This window comes from Martes martes, assembly GCF_963455335.1.
Source record: "Martes martes genome assembly, chromosome: 4".
In the NCBI taxonomy this organism is placed as follows: Eukaryota; Metazoa; Chordata; class Mammalia; order Carnivora; family Mustelidae; genus Martes; species Martes martes.
Window position 1 is genome coordinate 117,873,406 of NC_137891.1, and position 24,623 is coordinate 117,898,028.

The 24,623-nt window shown below is 37.8% G+C and overlaps 1 long non-coding RNA gene across 1 annotated transcript in view; it reads left to right on the top strand.

Moving 5' to 3' along the window:
• The window catches only part of LOC308341799, a 93,740-nt gene that overhangs the window by 52,944 nt on the left and 16,173 nt on the right, over window positions 1-24,623 (top strand). Inside the window, exon 3 of the long non-coding RNA XR_013966725.1 lies at window positions 3,550-3,647. This is a non-coding gene — a long non-coding RNA (uncharacterized lncRNA). The remainder of the gene's footprint in view (window positions 1-3,549; window positions 3,648-24,623) is intronic.

Sequence of the window (24,623 nt, forward strand, 5' to 3'; positions counted from 1 at the left end):
ATCATACGAAACAATTTATAAATTATTTTGGAAAGAATCGTTTCAACTACAGAGCAGGCAGTGAAGGAGACAAATGGGAAGGACTTGCGAGAGGGCATTTCTACAATGACATCATAATACCCAAGAGGATTTCAGTAGCAATTCTATTTATGCCACAAAGAGGATGAAAACAAAGTAGTGGGCTCAGTGGTTCTAGAATTTTTTTAATCCTGTTTTTGTTTGGTTTTGTTTTACTTCTTTCTTACCCTTTATTGGGTGATTGGAAAGAAAATAAAAGGAGTTGATGGTACAGAGAACTCCAGTCAGCTTACGAATTAGTGTTGCTAATGTGTATTTCTTTTACCTACCCATTAAGTTTCATGAAACCCCTTTGCTAAGCAACAGAATGGTCTGGGATAAGATGACTTAGATTTTTACCATCCTTTGTTTCAAATCATGTAGACATGGAAATAACAATGGTTAGCATGACATGCTACACCAAACAGGTTTTATGTTTTTAGTAAAATTTCCAAATGAGCATGGTATCACTGAAATGTTGTCAAAGGTTATGTTTAGTCCATGAAACAGGCTCGAAAACAATGAAGTTTTTCTCTCATGCAAATTCCCAAGATGAGAAAAAATTTAAAAAGCAAATTAAGTGGAGAGAAGTAAATGAGACATTATTTCTCCAAAGTTGTTTTATTGCCTGCCAGGAAAATATCTTCAGGAGATGGACTGAATAGGAAAAGACTTTTGTAGTGAGCATCTGAGCCACAGCAGATTTGTGGGTATTATTGGCTTTTTCAGACATCAAAAGCAAACTGTGTGAAAGATGATGGAGGTGCTCAAACAGGAATGGGGAATGAAAATGAGCAAATAGAAGATCATGCTCAATAAAAACACAAAATGATAATCAGAATAAATGAGACTATCAGTGCACAAGTAGAAGAAAATCAGCTAGGAACATCTGTTCAGGTGAGGCTGAAATTAAGAGAATAATCAGGCTCTGGTCGTGTGCATTTGGAAAAAGTCTATGAAAGATATGATGAGTAGCATCTCAACCTTCACCCACGTGGAATAATCGTATCCTACCTTTGTACTTTCATTAAAATTGGGTTTTGTGGCTGTGAATGTTATACCTTCCAAGAAACATAGGTTTGCAGCAAAAATACAATAGGATGCACATTGCAGATTAAGAAAATTTTACCGGTGAAATGAAAATTTCTTAGAGAAGTATGCAAAGATATAGTAGTTATGAAAAGCATTTCTAAGCAAGTCTCCAGCTGAAGGAAATCACAATAGTGTCAGGCCACAAAAATCTTCAGAGAAATAACATATATATACCACAGAGAATGTTAAAATCAAATATATTGAATTCTGGTTCTGGAAAAGACAGGACACACACATACTTCTTCCTATTCTTCTTGCTAAATACTGTTAAAAACTCTGGATATTTCATACGAAACAAACGTGAGAAAATTCTGAAAGATGCACAGAAGGAGGCAGACCAGTTAGGGACCTTTGGACTGAGGAACAACAGGGCAGTGAGTCCCTGGTTTTATTTTTACCACACATACCTCACACCGAGAAGCCAGCGAACAAAGATGCCAAAATTGCAAGCAAACACATAAATAAGCCCCCATAAATGTCTGATTTGTTCTCTCGTCAGAGGAGCAAGGAGGTTCAGCCTAGCAAGGCAAAAAAACTTCTGGAAGATACTCCCCGACCCTACTCCAGCCAAACACTGTGGGGACAACAATGGTGGCCTGATTCCCACCCTTGTCAGCACAGGCTGAATGGGGAGCTCGGACTGCCACCCTCGCCTGGAGGTAACGACACATCTCTCTCAGTCCTCACTGAAGTTGTGTCAGAGAGGCTGAAGAGGAATCTGGAACTTGTACCTCCTCCCAGAGGTCGTGAGACACCCTCAACCATATTGTCCATGTGCGGAGCAATGATGAGGCCCCTCTGCCTCTCCTAGCCGGGGTGGTATCAGTGGAGGCCTACTAGGGAGCCTGAACTTCTACTTCTACCCAGCAGAAATGAGGCAGCTCCCCCTTCCGCAGCCACTGCTGTGTCAGAGGAGATCTGCCCAAACCGAAGACTTACCTAAGGTCCAGCCTCATACCCACAATGCCAAGAATACAATGAAGAAACTCAGTGTCATATCACGAACCAGAAAAATCTCAACTTGCATGAGAGGAGACAACAGAGCTGGCACGAGGACGACAGAGGTGTTGGAATTACCTGACAACAATTTTAAAGCAGCCATCACAGAAGGCTTCAATGAGCAACTGTGAACACCCTCGAGACAAAGGAAGAAAAGGAACGTATCAGCAAATAAATAGGATATGAAGAAGAACCAAACGGAAGTGCTAGAACCGAAAAATACAATAACTAAAACTAAAAACTTACTGGATGGGATCAAGAGTGGAATGGAGAGGACAGAAGAAAGAATCAACAAACCTGAAAGTAGAACAAATAGAAATCTGAACAACACGGAGAAAATGGATTAAAAAATAATGAACAGAGCCTCAGGGACCTATGGAACTCTCAGAAAGATCTGACAATTCTATCGACTAAGCCCCAGAAGGAGCAGAGGAAAATCATGGGGCTCAAAACATATTCAAAGAAATAATAGCTGAAAAATTTTCAAGTTGGGCAAAAGAAACCTACATATTTAAGAAACTGAGTTAATCTCAAACAATATAAATCCAAAGAAATCCACGCCAAGACACCTAAGGGGAGGTAGCCTCAATGAGCGGGTTGCTTAAGGGCTCATAAGCTTGTAGAAACATGAGCACATGCACAATATCCTTCAGGGACTTCATAAGCTGGAAATACTAACTGCTTCACAGGCAGATTTCTGAAATGTCTTATTCTTTCTCTTGTAAAATTGCACGTAATCTGTGTTGATCACCCTGACACAAATACTTGTTTTTAAATGACTTTTTAAATAAAAGGAACTACTTAAAGACAAAACCAAAACATCAAATAAATCATATTAAGTTATTGTATAGCTCCTATTATGTGCAAGGCTTTGCGATTGCTCTCACCTGAATGTTTGATCTCTCATTTGGTGGGGGGATATCTATTTTGCGAGATCAGGAAGTGAATACTGCTGGTGTTTTGTACTAGGAGCTAGAATAAAGTGGATAGAAAGAACAGAATTGAGAAAGAGGTCATAATTTCAAACTTTGCCCAACTGTTGTGCCTGAAAATTCCTGCTGCTGAACATGATCCCTGCAGGAAATTCTAAGTGGAAAAAAAAAAAAAAAAAGTAACTAGTTCACAAGTCTCTGAAAAAAAATCACCACTAAAGCTGTTACACAGTAGATATGCAGTAAATATTTGGTGAATGAATAAATAAAGGAAAGAACAAGTGACACACTTAGACCTAAGGATTTAATTTTTTTTTTTACAGTATAACTGTGAACAACAGTGTTGCCCATTGTGTAGGAGTACTTATTAATCTTGAGTCTTCTGTTTAAGTATATGTGTGTGTGTGTTGTTCAAAAAAGCCTTTCCTGTCCTAAGGTAACAGACTTTTTCTTCTATGTTTTCCCTTAGTTGAGCAGTTTGACTACTTACATGCCCAGTTGCAGTGTAAATCTTGACTAGCAACTTTCAAAGACCTCACTGAGAACTTTGAGAGTCCCACACAGCAGGTGAGTCTTGGAGTGACCCACGGTCTACCAACATGATTTTGTCAAGCCATTGTGGTGAATAGTAATTGCAGTAATGCTAACTTACATTGCAGAGTGTTTTCTAAAATGTTCTCTGAAGAATGCTAGTTGTGTGGGTTATTAACAAATATTACTCAAAACAGGATGTGAAATAATGGGATTAAAAGTTAAGCCCATATATTAATGTAAAAATTATCACCTTTAATAGAGTAACTTTAAATCCTCTGACATAACCATACATCAGAAGCCCTTAGGTACTTAAGAAAAAAAAGAGCTTTCTGATCCACACCCCGACAATGTATGCTCACCTCAGGGATGAGTCCAGATCTGGTTGCTGAATGTGTGGGGATGGGGGTTGGGATTGTATGTTCATTTTGATAATACTCTCTGGATGATTCTGAAATATTTCTACCACTCTCCACCAACCTCCTCTCCAATTTTGAGAATCACAGGGTTAGTATGTTCATGTCAGTGATTCTCTAACATGGGAAAGGTTTCCCAAACTCGGGTGAGCTCAGAACCCCATTTTCATGCAGAGCTGGGGCCAGTAGATAGTAAACATTATTTGAAAGACTCCTAACAGTGGTTTTACAATCGACAAAGTCTTGCTTCTATCTGAGTTTATTTGATTCTTACTATCCCTGTGATACAAACATTTTTATCTCCATGTTAGAAACAAGGAAACTAAATTGGAAGTGAGGGGGGCTAGGACTCCAATGTAAATCTTTGAAATTTAAGTCTGGATCTCCTTCAATGGCCAAATATCAGGCTGAGCTGAGCTATTAGCACAAAATTGGTTATGAAGGAATCAACAGTGTTAAAGAGATTTTAAAGATTTTATTTATTTATTTGAGAGAGAGACAGAGAGAGGGTGCACAAGCAGGGGCAAAGGGAGAGGGAGAAGCAGGCTCCCTGCTGAGCAAGTTGCCCTATGCAGGGCTCCACAAAGGGTTTCCATGTGGGGCTCAATCCCAGGACCCAGAGATCATGACCTGAGTGGAAGGCAGATGCTTAACCGACTGAGCCACCCAGGCCTCCCAACAGTGTTAAAGAGACTTTGAACCCACCTCTTCAAGATTTTCATGAAGTTAAAACTCCATGAGTGCTAAGGAAAAAAATGATATAAAAATATACTATAAAGGTTTAGTTTAAGTACTACAAAGCCCTATGTCAACATGAACTCTATAAAAATTCATGGTTCTCTTCTCAATAATTCAGATCTGTTTTTGAAAGTGTGTATTTATATAAAAAAAGAGAGGAACTCTAAAGCTGGCATAATACTGTCAGCTGTTGGCCATATGGAAAAATTTAAATTGTCATAGAAGCTGGCCAGTTATAAAATGTTTTAGATAGATTTTTTTTTAAAATCACATTTTAAGCATTTGAGCAATATGCTCAAAAATACATTGGTGAACTACAGTAGAAATTGCTTTGGCTGTAATGTTCATGGTCCTTCCATATGCAATTTTTTTTTAATCTGACCTGCATAACAGGCAATGAAATATTGATTTGATGGGGATAAAGATGTTAAAATGGAAAAATTTCCAAAAATACATTTCTTAACTTTCATCAAGAGATACCCATGGATAGCATTAACTGGATGTAGTCAGGTATCATTATTAGGTATAATTTATTGAACATCTACTATGTGCAAGAACCTATGCCAAGCCCTGCAATGCAGGTGTTCTATACATAAAGGGACAGGATAAGAAAATTATGTTCGAACTTAATCCCAAACCTCGCTTTGTCTGGTTTCAATTTTTTTGTGTGTGCATTTAGCTTTTAAATTTATATCATTAAAATCACCTTGCTTCAAAAGTGATGTCTTTTCATTGTAGCAGATTTGGAAATATTGAAAAAAGAGCAATAACCACGTATTGAAAATAGGTATCACCTGTGTAGGCTCACCACCAAGAAATGACTACCTTTAGTATTTTGAAGTGTTTTCTGTTCTTTTTTTAAATGAATATGCATTATTAAACTCTTTTTCGAAAAGGGTATCATGCTGTTTTGTGGCTTTCTATTTAATTGACAGCATTTTCAGAACATCTTTTTCATGTTACTGAATACTTTGACAATTTTTAATAGCTGCATAGTGTTTCATTTTATGGTGTTCCATAATTTAATCAATCACTCTATTACTTTTACATACATAAGTAATTTCAATTTTTTATTATTATCAGCAACTCTATTATCTTTGTCAATAAACATTTGTGCCCATCTCTGATGATTTTCATAGAATGAAGTGGTAAAAATAGACTTTTGGGATTAAAGCTTATAATGTATATTATAAATTATCATCCAAAAATGTATCAATTTACATTGGTACTGGCAGTTGATGATAGCTCCTTTTATTTTTCTATATTTTTGCTAACACTGAGTATTTTTAAAAAAATTTTATAATTTAAACTTACCGTTATTCTGTGCTGCCTCTCTGTGCATTCAGATTTCAGGAGTTCCCATAAAACATTCTAGATAGTTATCAATCATCCTGAACTTCATTTATTTATTAATTTACTATTAAGTCATTTATTTATTTAGTGTGCCTGTGATGAGCCCATGTTATGTGCCAGACTCTGTTTTAGGTGCTGGGGATTGAGTGGTGAATGAAACAAAGGTCCTGCTCACATACAGAGTACATTCTAGCAGGCTGATTTTGCTGAAGAATCACTACTATAATATAAAAGAGCAAATATTTAATGTTCAGGCATATCCCTGTCACATACCATATCATATTTACTTTAATCATTGTCTTGCTAATCAGAGAGGTTCATAGCCAAGTCTAAGGTATACAAATGTAGAAAACTAGTGTGATAAATTAGATTATCCTATGAGTTTAATATCAGATTATTAGGAAATGACAAGTCATATTAGAAACAGGTTTCATGCATGTTTAGTGGCTTTATAACATGTGGTTTAGTGTTACAAGTTATTTGATACATTAGGTGTGCAAGTTTAGTTAAAAATATACAGAATTAGTGCGCCTGGGTGGCTCAGTCATTGAGCATCTGTCTTCGGCTCAGGTCAGGATCCTGGGGTCCTGGGTTCGAACCCCGCATCGGGCTCCCTGCTCAGCGGGAGGCCTGCTTCTCCCACTCCCTCTGATTTTGTTCCCTCTCTCGCTGTGTCTCTCTCTGTCAAATAAATAAATAAAATCTTTTAAAAAAAAAGATTTTATTTATTTATTTGGCAGAGAGATCACAAGTAGGCAGAGAGGCAGGCAGAGAGAGGGGAGGAAACAGGTTCCCCGCTGAGCAGAGAGCCAGATGTGGGGCTCGATCCCAGGACCCTGGGATCATGACCTGAGCCGAAGGCAGAGGCTTTAACCCACTGAGCTGCCCAGGCGCCCCAATAAATAAAATCTTTAAAAAAATGTACAGAAATAACAGGAAATTCTAGACTCTTGCAAAAAGGCAACTTTTGGGGATAAAAAGGAAATAAACAGAAAGCGTCTTAGGGATAAAGAGAGAAGGGATAAATGAACTTTATGACCTCCTGGTCCTACCCATTGGAATGTCTTATAACTGAATCAGACCACTTATTATAAATAGCACCCTGGCATGAGAAGAAATCAGGTAATGAGAATGCCACAGTCTCAGGCTAATGTTGTCTGGCTTAACTAAATGTTTTAAATTCTACTTTCAAAATATCTTTGTGACTAAAATCACACAGTTAAAAGGGACAGTGACACTATGAATATGTTCTTTTTTCTCTAATATGGAAAAAAGAAATTGTCATAGACAGACCTCTCTTATAATTTGTTTTCTTGTCACTTAAAAAAATTTCCTTTTTCGAAAAGTTTGGTTCTAGAGTAAGAATTAGTTTGTTTTAGGGAAAGATATCTAACTTCAAGGAAATGTTCCGATGTATTTGCTACCTTAAAATGCAAAACATGTTTAGTCCTGTTTTCCTACTTTTCTCTACATGTTTGATAAATGTTAGATGGTAAAGTGATGTATTAACTTGGGACCGTATTTTCTATCCCAATGATTTGGCTTCACTCACCAAACATACTGTACACCAGATTTTACAAACCACAGGAAAACTGGCACAAATTTTGAGTATTTTGCTTTATAAAATGAGACACTGTATTTACTAAAGTTTAAAAAATGTTTTTTGATATTGTTTCAATAAATCTCTGGCCTTGAAACAAACGCAAATAAAATGTTTAAGCTTTAAGCATTTGCTATCAGTAAAATTTTCGATGCCGTTCAAATAATCAGAGAGAATGCGGAGATGGAATTCAGTTAAAGCCCAGTTAGGTCTTTCAAATTTCCAATGCAAAAACTGGGGAAGTCTTGTTTGAATTTAGAAAACATTATTGAAGTATTTGGTTTATAGATAGGAATCACGAAAAGATAAGATACAATTCCGGTGTTACATTTATGTCTCAAAGACACATCTAATCTGTAGTGGCATGAGAAATGTAGTGGAGGTATATGTTGCTAAAAATCATTGTAGCATCACACTTAAACACTTAGAAGCCAAGGCAGTTAATATAATTTATATATACATAAACTAAATTATATCTATACTAGAGACTTCTTGGATAGAAACACTTTTACCCAGTATTTTAATCAAGTATGCTATCATTTCTGCTCCATTCGATGCATACAGCACACAAATTTGCTGATATGTGTTTCACTTAATGGATGTAATATGTGTAATGTGCTATTAATGTCTATTAGAAATACATATAATAGTGAGAAGGCACTTTAATCAGAAATAGTTGCTATTTCTTGAAATCAGAAAGATCGCAATAACAGTGAGGTAGGTTGGTTCTATTTTTTAAAGCGCTAGTGCTCTTGTCTCTGAATTGAAATAGTAATGCACTCATATTCTTATTCTGCATAAATTTGCATGACTAATTCCCAAAGCTTTAATTTGAAGTAAGTAAAATAAAAGGATGCAAACCTCTTCTAGCTGTATGCATGCCTGATATTTAGAAAAAGCACTCGTAACAGACTTTGAAAAAAAATATTTATTTATTTTATAGAGTGGGGAGGGGCAGAGAGAAAGGGAAAGGGGGAAAGGGAGAGAAAAACATCTCAAGCAGAATCCCCACTGAGCTGGAACCCAATGTAGGGCTCAGTCACACAACCCTGAGATCCTGCCCTGAGCCCAAATCGAGAACCAGTAGCTTAACCGACTGAGCCACCCAGGTGCCCCATAACAGACTTTTTTAAAGAATCAATTTGATTACATTTCATGTCAAGGGATGAGGGAATAAAAATAGGAAAAGAATGGGTGAGAACAAGAGTGAGGGAGGGAGAGAGAAATCACAAGTGTACTTATTAATAAGTGTGTGTGTGTAATGGCTTTATTGAGCTGTATTTCACTTATATATTTCACCCTTTTAAAGTGCTCAATGTAATAGCTTTTAGTCTATTTAACAGTAGACTACAGTTGTGCAACAATCACAAAAATGTCTAAAACCAATTTTAGACATTTTTAAAAAAGGTTTTCTTTATTTGTCACGGAGAAAGTGAACATGAGTGGTAGATATCGACAGAAGCAGAGGGAGAAGCAGGCTCCCCGGTGAGAAGGAGCCCGACTTGGGGCTCGATCCCAGGACGCTGGGATCATGACCTGAGCTGAAGGCAGATGCTTAACTGACTAAGCCACCCAAGCATCCCAATTTTAGGGCATTTTTATCATATAACCATTAGTGGTCACTTTCCATCCCCTACTCCTCCCAGATCCTGGTACCCACTAACTTGCTTTGTCTCTATAAACTTTAGTATATTTGCAGGACAATATCCAATTTTATTTCATTTCATAGTAATTGGGTCTCAATGTTATGTTTTGTGTTTCATGATCGATTATATTGATCCTATTATGTTTTGGAAATTTAGTTTTGAGTAGAATTCCAGCTTTTTGATGTTTATGAAACTGAGAAAATTTCAAATAAATATCTAAAATTATTAATAATTATGTTGGAAAGGACCAACTGAGTTGTTTAATTAAATAGGATGGGGTTCAGTTCAAGCACTTGATTTGATATTTTTACCCCTAATCTCAGCTGAATCTAGGGAATGACAATATTAAGGAGGAAAGAAAGGCCCAATTCTCAAATTTCCCATGGTGTAGATTAAATTGTCATTGGAAATTTGCAGCTGTTTGTAATTTTGTCAATCACAAATTATTGTCCTCTCTCCCAAACACAATAATCAGACAAAAAGTTATGGAGCAAAAGATGGTTAGGCTTTCAAAGATTTTACAATCTAGGTGAATCTGATCTTACTTTCATTCTTAAACCTCATTTTCCTAAGAATTAAAAACAATCTTTAAAAAATTAATACCACCAATAACTCTATTACTCTGAATCTCCTCAGCGTTTATTTCTATCTATATCTGCAACCAAATCAGGGGGCGGGGGGTGGGTAGGAAGTTGCTTCTCTATTTCTCTGTTTTCTGTGTCCTTAGAAACTGCATTCATATTTTTCGAACATTTTATTATAAAATAAAATGCGAGAACAGGACTTGCCAGACACCCAAACACCAAAATATGTAGCTAGCAAATTGTTAGAAAGTGAAAACCATTGTGACCACCATCTGAGACAAGAAATAGAACTTTCCAGTCACCCTAGTGCCTCATCTCATTGCAGTCTCTTCTCCTGAAAGTAGGAATCCTGACTTGTGTGGTCATCTAGCAACTTCTTTATGGTTTGCTCACTTCCCTAGGCACTATAGGATAGGCTTGGATATTAAAAAAAAAAAAAAAAAAAAAAAGTCTTTTAAGTCTCTTTTAATACACAATTAAAATTTAACAATTAACCTGTCTTTAATTTATAATCTCTCTGTTTAAAAAAGCCCTGGGGTGCGCCTGGGTGGCTCAGTGGGTTAAAGCCTCTGCCTTCAGCTCAGGTCATGATCCCAGGGTCCTAGGATCAAGACCTGAATCGGGTTCTCTGCTCAGCAGGGAGCCTGCTTCCTCCTCTCTCTCTGCCTGCCTCTCTGCCTACTTGTGATCTCTGTCAAATAAATAAAATCTTTAAAAAAACAGAACAAAACAAAACCCTGGGCATTTGCTGAGTTGCCCACAGTCTGGATTTTTCTGATTCTACATTCATGAAGCAGTTCTACATATTTTTCTGTCCTCTCTGTATTTCTTGAACATTGGCAGCTGGATCCAGAGGCTGGATGAGATGTGGTTTTAATTGTTTAGCAATATTATAGGTGGATACTTACATATGTATTTTTCATTGGGAGGCGCATGTTATCTGGTGTTGTTTTTTTGCTGTTTTTGATTGCTACTAATGTTCAACATCTGGATCTATTAATTCAATGAGGAGTGTAAAATGGTGATATTCTATCAAGTTGTTTTTATTTATTAGCTGTAATAATTTTTTTAGAAGATACTTTTTCTTATCTATTATCTACAATCAGGGCACCTGGTTGGCTCAGTTGGTTAAGCATCTGCCTTCGGCTCAGGTCATGATCTCAGGGTACTGGGATCGAGCCTGGCTTGCTCAGCAGGGAGCATGCTTCTCCCTCTGCCTGCTGCTCCTCCTGCTTGTGCTCACTCTCTCTGACAAATAAATGCATAAAATCTTTTAAAAAATTATCTCTAATCTACTGATATAGAGCACATAGGAAAGACAGGATTAATTCTTGGTATTTTCCTTTTATTTGTTCGGTGTTCAAGACGATGAATTGATTTCTTGTCATTTACTGAAGATAGTTAAGTTTTTTAGTTCATAACATTTTTCTGAATTCATGGATTTAAGCATAATTTATAGATTTCAATCCATTGTATTCTTATCCTTATTAAATAAACTCATTTTTTCCTATCTTTGAACCATTGGGTTCTCCCCTTGTTTCCTGAGTTATATATATGTATCAGTCTGTAGTCTGCTCATTTCCTTGCTATGTGGTATATACATGTTCCAAGCCAACTTTGTACATTTACTATCCTTGACCCAAACAAAATTAGCCATGTCTCTAAACATTCATAGTTTCGTTTAAAGGGAAATTGTATGCTGAAGCTAACTCCTGGGCTCTAATGGTATTCATTGATTCTGGGTTGATGCAGACTTACTATCTTACAATTCTGGAAGTCCGAAGTCCAAAATGGATCTCACTGGGCTATTATCAAGGAGAGATTCTCTCAGAGGGAATCTGTTTTCATGTTCATTCCAGCTTTTAGAGGCCACCTGCATTCCTTAGCATGTGGCTCCCTTTCTCCATCTTCAGAGTGAGGCAGGTTGAGTCCTTTTCCCATTTACTCTGGTCTCCTCGCCTCCTTCTTCCACATTTAAGGACCCCTGTGTTTGCATCGAATGCACCTGTAAAACCCAGGCTAATCTCCCTATCCTAGGTCAGCTGATTAGCAACATTGATTCCATCTGAACTCTTAATGTAACATATTCCCAACTTCCAGGAATTAGGACATCACTAGGGAAGGGACATTATCCTCCATATCATATGATTTTTTATTAAAATTTTTTAAGGATTTAATTAATTTATTTGAGGGTTGAGAGAGGAGCAGAGGGAGAGGGACAACACAAGCAGACTCTGCACTGAGTATGACCTCAATGTGGGGCTTAATCTCAGGACCCTGAGATCATGACCTGAACTGAAACCAGGAGTCAGACATATAACCGACTGAGCCACCCAGACACCCCTATCATACAGTCTTAATTTATCTATGACAAGAGTGGTCAGGGAAGCTTTGTTTTGGTTTTGGTTTTGGTTTTGTTTTAGGGATTGACATTGACATTGAAGCTTGTGGAATGCATGGGGATAAGCGGGGTGAGGATGAAGGCCAGCAAGTGGGAGGCTGTGGCAATAGTTCAGATGGGAAAGGACAAGGATTTAGACAAAAATGGTGGCTGTGGAACAGCAGATAAATGGATAGATTCAAGATAGCAATAATCCACTTTAAAGCGCTGAAACGTGACCTCGTTATCTCCAGTTGTTTTGTTTTGATGTCAGAACATTCATCTGTGAAGTGTTCTTGTTTTAGAGACTCTGAAAGCTAATCCTAGAAGAATCAAATAGAATGTTCTCCAAAGGAGTTATCTCAGACACTTCTGGATGTAGTTAAGGACATGGGTTTCAAATTACATGTATGTTTCATGTCCAGTGGCCACGGGAAGCACAGCTTGGCTTCTGATGCTAAGGGACTGCGGAAGGTTTGGATCTCTGAGGTGATGGCTACACTTCTACATCAAGTAGTTTTGGTTTTCTTTGGTCAACCTCTATATGACAAATCTTTAAAGGGCCCAATTCACAGTTTGGTTGCCAAATGGTATATGTTGGGCCTAGAGTTGTTTAAAACTGAATACCTGGGACTTACAGAACAAGACATTTTTTTCCTTAGTCTGGAAGTATTTTGATTGGGTATTTCCTCATATGTGAATTTCTATACATTTTATTATATATCCAAGGCTCTAGTTGTACCCACATTGACTTTCTCCTATGTCTGGGTTTGTGTGATACATTGGTAGAGCCTGTGGCAATTTGTGTTTATTTCTACGAAGGACAGAGATTTATAAGCTACTTCTGTTAGAAGTAGAGTGGAGTAAGAAGAATGAGGGAACTGGAAAGGAGAGCATGCAGTTCTTAGAGGAAAGGAGTAGATCAGTTTTCTGCAAAGACTCCAGGCTATGAAGACAGAGGTAGTGTTGTTGGAGGCCCAGATGACAGAATGAAGGAGGAGTGCATTCTGTCCATTTTCGTGAAAGGCTAGGGAGGTTCACGTAGTGAGGTTGGAAGATAATGTAGCCTCACTTTAACCCTGTGGCCTTTGCAGTTTGGGTTATATGAATATAAATGGGACACAGCAGCCCAGGCAGGGAATCTTTATTTTTTAATGATGGCACTGGTAGCGATGTAGGTGAAAATTTCCCTCAAGTGACGTCCTGAACAGTAGAAACCTAGAAGCAGGGGGTGGGGAGATGAGGCACACTGTAAATATAAGCCACGGTATTGGGAAGAACAAGTGGGACAACCCCCAGCACTCCCTGAGATAGCTTGAGGAGACTGATTGGAGCCCGAGGTCCAGCAATGTGCAAAGGTGACAGTGACCTTTGGGTTGTGGTTCTTTAGGTAACCTCACTGTTTTCAGCAGTTTGGAGAGGGCTGGGGGAAACTTTGGATCACAATTGTTATATGTTGTCTCTTCTCGTTCAGAACAATATTCTCTAATATTCTACTGGAGGCATCATGGCTGGAGATTTGGAAAATAATTTGGAAAATAATTTGTACCGTTCATTTGATGCCTGACATACTGCTAAGACTACCTGGGTATTTGAGGAGTGGTGTTATTAAATTCAAAGATTGTTGGAATAGCCACAGCCTGAGACCTGCTTTGTTTGGGAAAGCAGAAGAGAGCAAATCTGATCCTCTAAGTTTTCTAGATGTAACGTGTTATCAAAAGAGTAGTGCCATACTCAAGTTACATTTCAGAGATCTGGCAGAAAATTGGAGCTTTATACATATTGTCCTTTTAATTTACACAACAGCTGCAAAGTAGGTGTTACCTCATTTTCAGATGTGGGAACTGAAGTTCAGAAATATTCAACAGTTTTGCTAAAAGTTACGTAACTATTAAGACAGGATTCAATCAGGTATCTGACTCCTTCCATTATTCCCTACTGCCTATTTTATTTTATTTTATAGAGAGAGACACAGTGAGAGAGGAAACACAAGCAGGGGCAGAGGAAGAGGGAGAAGTAGGCTTCCCGCTGAGCAGGGAGCCCCAGGCAGGGCCCTCAGGACCCTGGGATCATGACCTGAGCTGAAGGCAGACGCTTAACGACTGAGCCACCCAGGAGCCTCTGCTTCCTCTTTAAGGTAGATGGACAGTGATAGAACAATGCAGAAAATGACCCTTTCAGTTCTGGTTCCAGTGTTCTTCATGAGTTGTAAGACTTGCATTAAGAGACAAATGGAATTAAAAATCTCTCTTTCCTCCTCTCATCTTTGTTGGAGTTATTACTTCTTGGTAGTGTCTATATCTTCATTAGACACTGAAGCAAACATTCTAGTGCAATCATTGCAGATGGTTTGGAAACAGTGGTTTCTTTGCCCCCCCCCCTTTTTTTTAAATTGAGCCTACTTTTAATAGAACAGCTACTGAAGTTTTGAGGTTTATTTGTTATAGCAACTAGCATTATGCCAATTTAAATGCCTCCCTTTTAATCATGCATTTAATTTTGGTTCTTTTGACTATCAAAAACAGATGTCTACTTAGGCTGACTGAAGAAAAAGACTTTTTCCAAGTGGATTGAAATCATAACAGGAAAGCTCAGTTGTTTCTCTTGTAGAATCTCTACTTCCAATTGAGCAATTGTGTCTTTCTTAAATTTACCAATGCTTCTCATTCTGTGCTTTTTCTGAGCTCTCTTCTAAATCGCTTTGGCCTGCCATGGATCTTACCCAATCTCACGAATATTTTCACATGCAACTTTATTTCTAACTAATCATGTTTTTAAAAATCTTCTCCAAAATGGAATCTCATTTGTCTAGTTTATTTTTTCAGTCCCTGTGTCCCATTGGTCTTTGGCTAGCCTATGGAATTGTTTTTTAAAGATTTCACATATTTATTCATTTTAGAGATAGAGAGAGTGGGGGAATGGCAGGGGGGTGAGAGGGAGAAGGAAATTGAATCTTGAGCAGACTCCATGTTGAGCATGAGTCCAATAGCAGGGCTTGGTCCCAAGACCCCAAGATCATGACCTGTGCCAAAACCAAGAGTCAAACTCTTAACTGACTGAGCCACCCAGGTGCTCCTGGAGTTTTTGTTTGTTTGTTTGCTTTTTAACCTGGGGTAGGGGTAGAGGGAGACAGAGGCTTTTTTTTTTTTTTAAGATTTTATTCATTTTTTTGACAGACGGAGATCACAAGTAAGCAGAGCAGCAGGCAGAGAGAAAGGAAGGGAAGCAAGCTCCCTGCTGAGCAGAGAGCCTGATGAGGGCCTCGATCCCAGGACCCCGAGATCATGACCTGAGCCGAAGGCAGAGGCTTTAATCCACTGAGCCACCCAGGCGCCCCGGGACAGAGAGTCTTAAGCAGACTCCATGTTGAGTGAGAGCCCACTGCAGGGCTTGATCCCATGACCCTGAGCTCATGACCTGATCTGAAACTAAGAGTGGGATGCTTAAATGACTGAGCCACTCAGGTGCCCCAAATGACCCTTTTTCTGATGTATGATCAGAAGTTCCAGGGGCACTGGGTGGCTCAGTGGGTTAAGCCTCTGCCTTCGACTCAGGTCATGATCCCAGGGACCTGGGATCGAGCCCCACATCGGGTTCTCTGCTCGGCAGGGAGCCTGTTTCCCTTCCTCTCCCTCTGCGTGCCTCTCTGCCTACTTGTGATCTCTGTCTGTCAAATAAATAAATGAAATCTTAAAAAAAAAAAAAAAGAAGTTCCATAGTAGCCTAACACTATGTCACAACACCTATGCCCTTCACTTCACTTCATCTCATCACGAACGTATCATTTCACATCAACACAAGAAGAAGGGTAAGCACAGTATGATAATGCATTTTGATAGAGAGAGGGCATATTGACATAACTTTCATTACAGTATATTGTTATGGTTCTGTTTTGTTATTAGTTATTGTTAATCTCTTTCTGTGCCAAATTTATAAATTAAAGTTTATCATAGGTGTGTATGTATAGGAAAAAACATAGTATATATAAGATTTGGTACTATCTGTGGTTTCAGGCATCAACAGGGGTCGGGGGGTCTTAGAATGTATCTCCTCTGGATATGTGGGGTGGGGGAGGTGGCTGTTGGGGACCAGAAAGAGACAACCCAGAAATGCAAAATTGTGTGAAGTGCGGAATCTCTAAGTTTGATGTTAAATTTGTATTTAGTTCACAATTAAAATGGATCTCGGTTTTAGTAGTGTCTATCAATGGATTATACTGACAACTATTTACCAAGTGACATGCTATAACCCTATAAAGTTATTGGAGTTCAATGCAGAAAGAATTAATACCAAAGTCCCACATTGAGGATTGTTTGAATCACCCAGTCAACTAATATTTATTGGCGCCTATGATCCAGTTAGGAGTTGGGTTGCAGTGATAAATTTTAGGTAGCCTTTGTCCTATAATTTATCAGTGGGGGAGAGCGAGGAGATTACTGCAGCATTATATCTGCAGTAATTACCCCAAAGCACTGATGTTGAGGAAAGATAACCAAAAAAATACCCAAGAGAGAGTGGGTTTGAGTCAAGAAGAGCTTTTCAGAGCTTTGCAGGCCTGAGCTGAGTGTTGAAAGACGGAAGGTATAACCAGGTGGATGTGGAGCTGGAGAAGAAAGTGAATTGGCAGGACATTTCTGGGTGTGCTCTACTTTCGTGGTATGGGGTTTGAGCGTCATGGCTGTTACTCTTACCTCAGTGGCTAACAATCAAAAAAAATGAAGAGAGTATAATTTCTATTAAAGATATCAGTTCGGGCGCCTGGGTGTCTTATTTGGTTGGGCGACTGCCTTCGGCTCAGGTCATGATCCTGGAAGCCCGGAATCAAGTCCCGCATCGGGCTGCCTGCTCAGCAGGGAGTCTGCTTCTCCCTCTGACCCTTCCCCTTCTCACGCTCTCTCTCATTCTCTCTCTCTCAAATAAATAAATAAAATCTTAAAAAAAATAAAGATATCAGTTCAAAACCCAAGTAAAGCAGAGCAAGGTCTGGTATTCTACATATTTTCCTGGCCTCCAGTGGCAAATGCCGTATTTCATACCCAGATGTGACCATAAGTGACAATTGTAACCGCAGCATGTTGACTCTGAAAAAATTTTTGTATGCTCTTGGAAAATACCCAAAGGGACCTCTAGATCTTTCATATTTATTTATTTATTTATTTTACTTTTTAGTGTTCACTTTCTTTTCATGATTATTTCACTGATTTTTTTAAAAAGTCATGTAGTTTTAATAAAGTTTCCCAAGTACTTCTGAGTTCCAAATGGACTCAAATTCATTTCATTTTTATGGGCTGCTGGTCTTTAATCTCTTATCACAGAATCAGAAATGTACCTGTTACATACTGGTAAATTAGTTATCAATCCCTTGGGCAGTATATTTTAATATCAGTATTATAGGGAAGATGATATAAATCTTGTGTACAGTATTATTAGCTTAGGCAGCTGCTGACTTAAAAAGGCCAGTTTAACAAGTCACCACTGTATTATGTTTAATTAGGTACAGTTTATATAATGAGGTGTTCAGTTCTAATGGAAAGACATGCTGTGAGCAGCACATCTGCAGGAATAACTATTACAATCAGCATTGCAGAGACCCATGGAACTGCAAATTAGACTTACTTATCTAGAAATAAATTACATCCCAATGCCTTCATAAAGCTCATTAATTAATTCCACTGGCATAAAGGTCTTTTTCTTAATTTCATGTTCCATTAGCATAATAAACACAATTTGAGTTACAACAGTATGATCAGTTTAATGGATGCTATTTATTTTAGTTTTTTATTTAAAGTCCCGGTAACGTAGAATTAACATCAATATGCTGCTTGGTCCTTTATTAAAAATTCCCATAGGATAACCAACACAGATGTTCAATACAGCATCATATATTTGCTGCATTTTACGACTCTACTAATTGGCCATATGGAAAGGTGTTGCTTGGGTGTAATTTAAAAAAAAAAAAACCTGCTAAATTATATGGATTGTAATAATTACAATTAGTTTATATGTAAAGTTGGATAGGTTAATACATATTGCCTATTGCAAGCAAATAAGAGTAAACAAACTTTTGGTGCCATGTTTATTTAAAAGAAATCCATTTAAAAGAAACTTTGACAGTATCTTAAATTCTTTTTAAAATAATAAAGAAGGATTAACTTTGCTTACATTCTGAAATTATACAACATGGTCCCCCTTTGTGAAGTATGAAGTGTTAGACCCTTACAGTTTTTTTTAAAACTGATTCTGTGCACATTATTAATATATATGACATTAATATATTTATAATCATTATACTATGAAATTCTGGGTTAATTGAACCTGCTAATGTCTAGTATATAACTATCAAATGTACTTTTTGAGTGATCTTATATATAGTGTCTTAGTGATGCCCCACATTATATCTTACTATTGAAATAAAATGTGTTGCAAAACATATATAAAATTTCTTTCTTGAGTAAAAACCTTTATTCCTGTCACGTTTTCTTTTTTTTCTCAATGTATCTTTTCTTCTACAAAACATAATTTATGTTTTCGTTATTGTATTTTTACTTATGAATATCGACTTATTTTCAACATTTAATTAATCTGATATTTTTGTATAGGCTACTATATAGCTGTGTAACAAATTATTTTCAATCTTGGTTGCTCAGACAACAACAATAATTTATTATCGCTCCTGTTTCCTATGGAAAGGGCTCTAATGGGCATCTCTTGGGATCCCCCATGCATTTGCAGTCAGATGTTGGCTAGGACAGAAAGCTCGACTGGAGGTAGATGACCCACTTTCAGGGTGGTTCCCTCACCACTGCTGACAGTTGGCCATGAGTCTCGGTGTTCCGCATCTATGGATCTCCATGGGGCTGGTGGGGTGTCCTCATGAGACAGCAACTGACTTCCTCCAGAGTGAGAGATCCTGAGGCTAAGACAGACACCGAAATACCTTTTATAACCTAGACTTGAAACTCAAATGCCATCACTTCTCTCATATCCTATTGGTCATGTAGGCCAGCCTTAAGTCAATGTGAGAGAGTAATACATAAGGAATGAACACACAGAGACAAAGCCCTTAGGGGCTGGTAATCACAGTCCCCTCCTTAATAATGCATGTCCCTCTCAAATGCAAAATATATTTCTCCCTCTCAAACCTCCAGAAAGTCTCAGCTGTTGTAGCATCACCTTAAGCTCTAGGACCAGAATCTTGATATCTAACTTGGGTTCAGATACAAATAAGGCCACTTAACTAACAGTCCTTAAGTATAGTTTCTTATTGGAAGACCTTTGAGATAAAGCAATGGAGATAAAGCAATGTGTTACATGATTCTCCATCCAACCAAATACAGTGGTGGCGAGGATAGCAGGATAGCCACTAACTCTAATGTTTCATTCATTCATTCAGGGAAAAATGAGAGGCACACTGGTCCCTGCTCCAAAGGATTCTATCTATCTATCTATCTATCATCTATCTATCTATCCATCCATCCATCTATCATCTATCTATCTATTTATCTATCATCTATCTATCTACTTAATTTAAGAAAAAAGATTTTATTTATTTATTTGAGAGCATGAGAAGGGGGAGGGGCAAAGGAAAGGGGAGAAATAGATTACCCCTCAGCAGGAAGCCCAACACAGGACTAGACCCCAGGACCTTGGGATCATGACCCGAGCCAAAGGCAGACACTTAACCAACTGAGCCACAAAGGTACTCTGCTCCAAGTGATTCTGAAGCCCAGTCAGGCACACATTGCCAGTCACTGGATTAGGTCTCAGTTTTAAAGCCTAGAAATGATTCCCTTTGGCCTCTGGGCTTTTGGTTCTTCCCCCTGAATTCTCCTTCCTTTTCAACAAAAAAATGGCCTCCAAAGGCCTGACTCTATAGCAGGCATCTGACTGAAATTTCGTGAATGACCCCAAATGATAACTTTTCAGTGGAGACCTTTCTGAATTCATGATCCACAGACATCACAAGAGATAATAAATGATTATTATGGTGAGAAGTTATCATGTTTTTGGGAAACTTGTAGAACCATAATAACTGATACCGATTTTAGTACCAGAAGTGGGGTGTTGCTGAAACAAAACCTGAAAAATATAGCAGTTGCTTTGGGGCTGGGTGGTGAGTGGAAGTTGGAAGGGGCCTGAGACTGTTAATGGAGCCCTTCAGGAGGCTATTCCAAAAAGAAAGTGAGAAACATGCTATTGTAAGCTGGAGAAAGGGGATTATTGTTAGATCTTTATGGAAGTTTCAGCGCTGTCTCTTGTGGTAACATTGAAAGTGGAAAATGTACTTCACAAGCTGAGTGAGCTATCTAAGGATATTTCCAGGCTGAGTGTTGCCACTGCCACCTGGTCATTTCTTTTGTTTAGAGTGAAGCACAAGAGGAACAAGATAAGTTTAAAGAAGTTCAGTTAAATCCTAAAGAGCTGAATTCAAAAAATAAAATTTTTTCTCATGCCCAGGCTCTCCGAAGAGCAGACAGTGCTAAAAACAAGAAAAGGCTTCTGGGCAAATATCAAATCCAGGCACTGTCAGGGAAACATGGTGAAGCCAGTGTGTGTGACCATAAAACATTTTGTGAGAGAACTCAGAAAGATTTAAAAAAAATTTTTTTTTAAATTTAAAAAAAGATTAAAAAAAAAAGATTAAAAAAATTTTTTAAGATTTTTATTTATTTTTTGACAGAGAGAGAGACAGCGAAGAACACAAGCAGGGAGAGTGGGAGAGGGAGAAGCAGGCTCCCCTCCAAGCAGGGAGCCTGATGTGGGGGGCTCAATCCTAGGTCCTTGGGATCATGACCTGAGCCGAAGGCAGATGCTTAATGACTGAGCCACCCAGGTGCCCCAATTTTTTTGATTAAAAGAAAAATATCCCTGTACAGACTTTAAAAGCATTCTCCACAAACCATTTCCACTGGACAACAGAACTTCTAAGAATATTCAGTGTTGTTTTCTACAGCAGTATTATGAGAAACTTACAGTAGATAAGGACATGTTAAAACAAGATTTATAGGTGTGGCTTTTCTCTAGCAGAGTGAACCTTAAAAAGATTTGTAGAAGACCCACCAAAGTTTTAAGAGAATTGTATTCATGGAACCACTGCCAGCTTGATCTAAAAAGGACAAGGACATTTCAAATCAAAAAAAGCCTTTGGACTCCCAACCTACTCACATTGGAAGCAGAGTGAGGAAACTCTATTGCAAGGATAATTAAGGGTCATTTTGCGAGTGATCTTTGTGAATGTATATGATGCATTATCATTTAAAATATGTGTGCTATGACATTCACATTAATTGTACCCGTTAATGTCTAGTATAGAGTTACCAGCTCAACTTTTTTGTTGATTTCAAATGTAATGTACTATTAGAGTTCCATATCATATCTTGCTGCAGAAATAAAATGGAATTGCAGAACATGTTTATATATTTTTATTGTTTAGAAAAGCTAGTCATCAAAACTTTTCTTCTGTTTTTTCTCACTGTACCCCCACTTTGAAATGCAAAATTCCATGGTTATATTGGAAATTCTTCTTAACATTGTTTAAATGATCTATACTTAATATTTACTTAACCTTGTGCTTTTCAATGCAACCCTCAAATCACAAATTACTCACTGTTACCACTTTCCCCGAAATATGTACAAATATGTTACATTTTTTAAAAAATGGCTTGGTGATCTCTAATCTATGACAGAATTGCGTACGTACCCATCATGTACTGTTAAAATAGTAACTGACCACCAAATTTGTACACTTTGCTATTGAAGATCTTCTGTGAAATAGAGTGGTCATCTGAGTTTTCATTTAAAATGGAGTCAAATATTCTTACCCCATTCTCTCCGTGCCTTGACCGTAAATCTGTGAATGTGTGCACAGGAGCTGCTGGTAGAAATGTAAATGTTTCACTGTAGACTATCCAATTACTCTTCTTTTCTTTTGATATGCTGTATTCTGCAATTACAGATGGTGGGATTTTTTTAAAAAGTCATTTTTATGGGAAGTAAAGATAGATTAGGTGAGGTCATTGGATTATTTTCAATGACTTATATCACTGTATTTGAATAGCTACATTATCAAAATTCTCCTTGACATTAGTATCTTTTAGTTGCCAGATTCTGTGATCGGTGCTTAAAGTGTCTCATTGCATTTAATTCTTGTAACGAATTAATGTTCTATTGTTTTAACATTATGTGAAGAGACTAAATTCTGAAAACATTAAATGACTATCCCAAGTTCATGCAACTAACAAGGAAGAGAGCTGAGATTTGAATCTAGGCCTTCTTTTAAGTCATGTGTTCTTACTGGTATATTATAAAACCTGATGTTCAGAGGTGATCATCCAATGAAGTCTTTATTTTCTTAAAGTTTAATGAACAACTGTATATTTCATGAAACATGTCCTTCGTCACAGTGGAATTACCTCTTTCCTGATAGTATTAGAGGCATCATGTTGTATTTTATTTTTAATTTTTTAGCTTTTAATTTTTGGGGTCATTTTATTTATTTATTTACTTATTTGAATTTAAATTTTAGGTAGTTAACATACAGTGCCACGTTGCCTTCTGGGGTGGAATTCAGTGATTCACTTACATACAACACCCAGTTCTCACCATAACTAGTGCCCTCCTTAATACTCATCACCCATCAAGCCCATCCTCCACCCATCTAGCCCATCCTCCACCCCTTTAGCCCATACCACCCTCAATCAACCCTCAGTTTGTTCTTTAACCTTAAGAGTCTCTTACGGCTTGTTTCCTTTTTTTTTTTTTTCTTTCTTTCTTTTTTTTTACTTGTCTCCCTTTCCATATGTTAATTTGTTTTCTTTCTTAAATTCTGCATCTGTGTGAGATCATATGGCATTTGTCTTTCTCTGACTTATTTAACTTAACATGATACACCATAGCTCCATCAATGTCATTAGAAATGACAAGATTTCATTCTTTTTGATGGCTGAGTAATATGTGTGTGTGTGTGTGTGTGTGTGTGTGTGTGTGTGTGTATTACATCTTCTTTATTCATTCATCAGTTGATGAATTTTTGGGCTTTCTCCATAGTTTGGCTATTGTTGATAATGCTACTATACATATTAGGGTGCATGTGCCCCTTCAAATCTGTATTTTTGTATTCTTTGGGAAAATACCTAGTAGTGCAATTGCTGGATCCTAAGGTAGTTCTATTTTTAACATTTTAAAAAAGATTTTATTTATTTATTTGAAAGAGAGAGAGAGAGAACAAGCAGGGGAAAGGGCAAAGGGAGAGGGAAGAGCAGACTCCCTGTTGAGCAGGGAGCCAGAGGTGGGACTCTATCCCAAGACCCTACGATCATGACCTGAGCTGGGCAGACACTTAACTGACTGAGCCACTCACACGTCCTTATTTTTAAAAATTTGAGGAACCTCCATACTGTTCTCCAGAGTGACTGCACGTGTTTACATTCCCACCAACAGTTCAAGAAGGTTCCCCTTTCTCCACATCTTCAGCAACACCAGTTGTTTCTTGTGTTGTTAACTTTAGCCATCCTGACAGGTGTGAGGTAGTATCTCATTGTGGTTTTGATTTGTATTTCCCTGATGCCGAGTGATGCCGAACATCTTTTTGTGTGTCTGTTGGCCACCTGGATGTCCTTCTGGGAAAAGTGTCTATTCATTTCTTCTTGCTTATTTCTTAACTGGGTTATTTGTTTTTTGGGTGTTGAGTTTGATAAGTTGTTTGTAGATTTTGGATACTAACCCTTTATTAGATATGTCATTTGCAAATATCTTCTCCCATTCTGTAGGCTGCTTTTAGTTTTGTTGATTGTTTCCTTTGCTGTGCAGAAGTTTTTATCTTGATGAAGTCTCAATAGTTAATTTTTGCTTTTGTTTTCCTTGCCTATGTTGACATGTCTAGTAATGTAAGTTGGTACAGTCAAGGCCAAAGAGGTTTTTGCCTGTTATCCTCTGATGGCTTCCTGTCTCACATTAAGGTCTTAAATCCATTTTGAATTTATTTTTGTGTATGGTATAAGAAAGTGGTCCAGCTTCATTCTTCTGCATGTTGCTGTCTAGTTTTTCCAGCATCATTTGTTGAAGAGACCCTCTTTCTTCCATTGGATATTATGTCCTGCTTTGTCGAAGATTAGTTGACCAGAAAGTTGTGGGTCCATTTCTGGGTTCTCTATTCTGTTCCATTGATGTATGTGCCTGTTTTTTGTGCCAATACCATTCTGTCATGATGACAACAGCTTTGTAATATAGGTTGAAATCCAGAATTGTGATGACTCCAGTTTTGTTTTTCCTTTCCAGAATTGTTTTGGCTACTCAG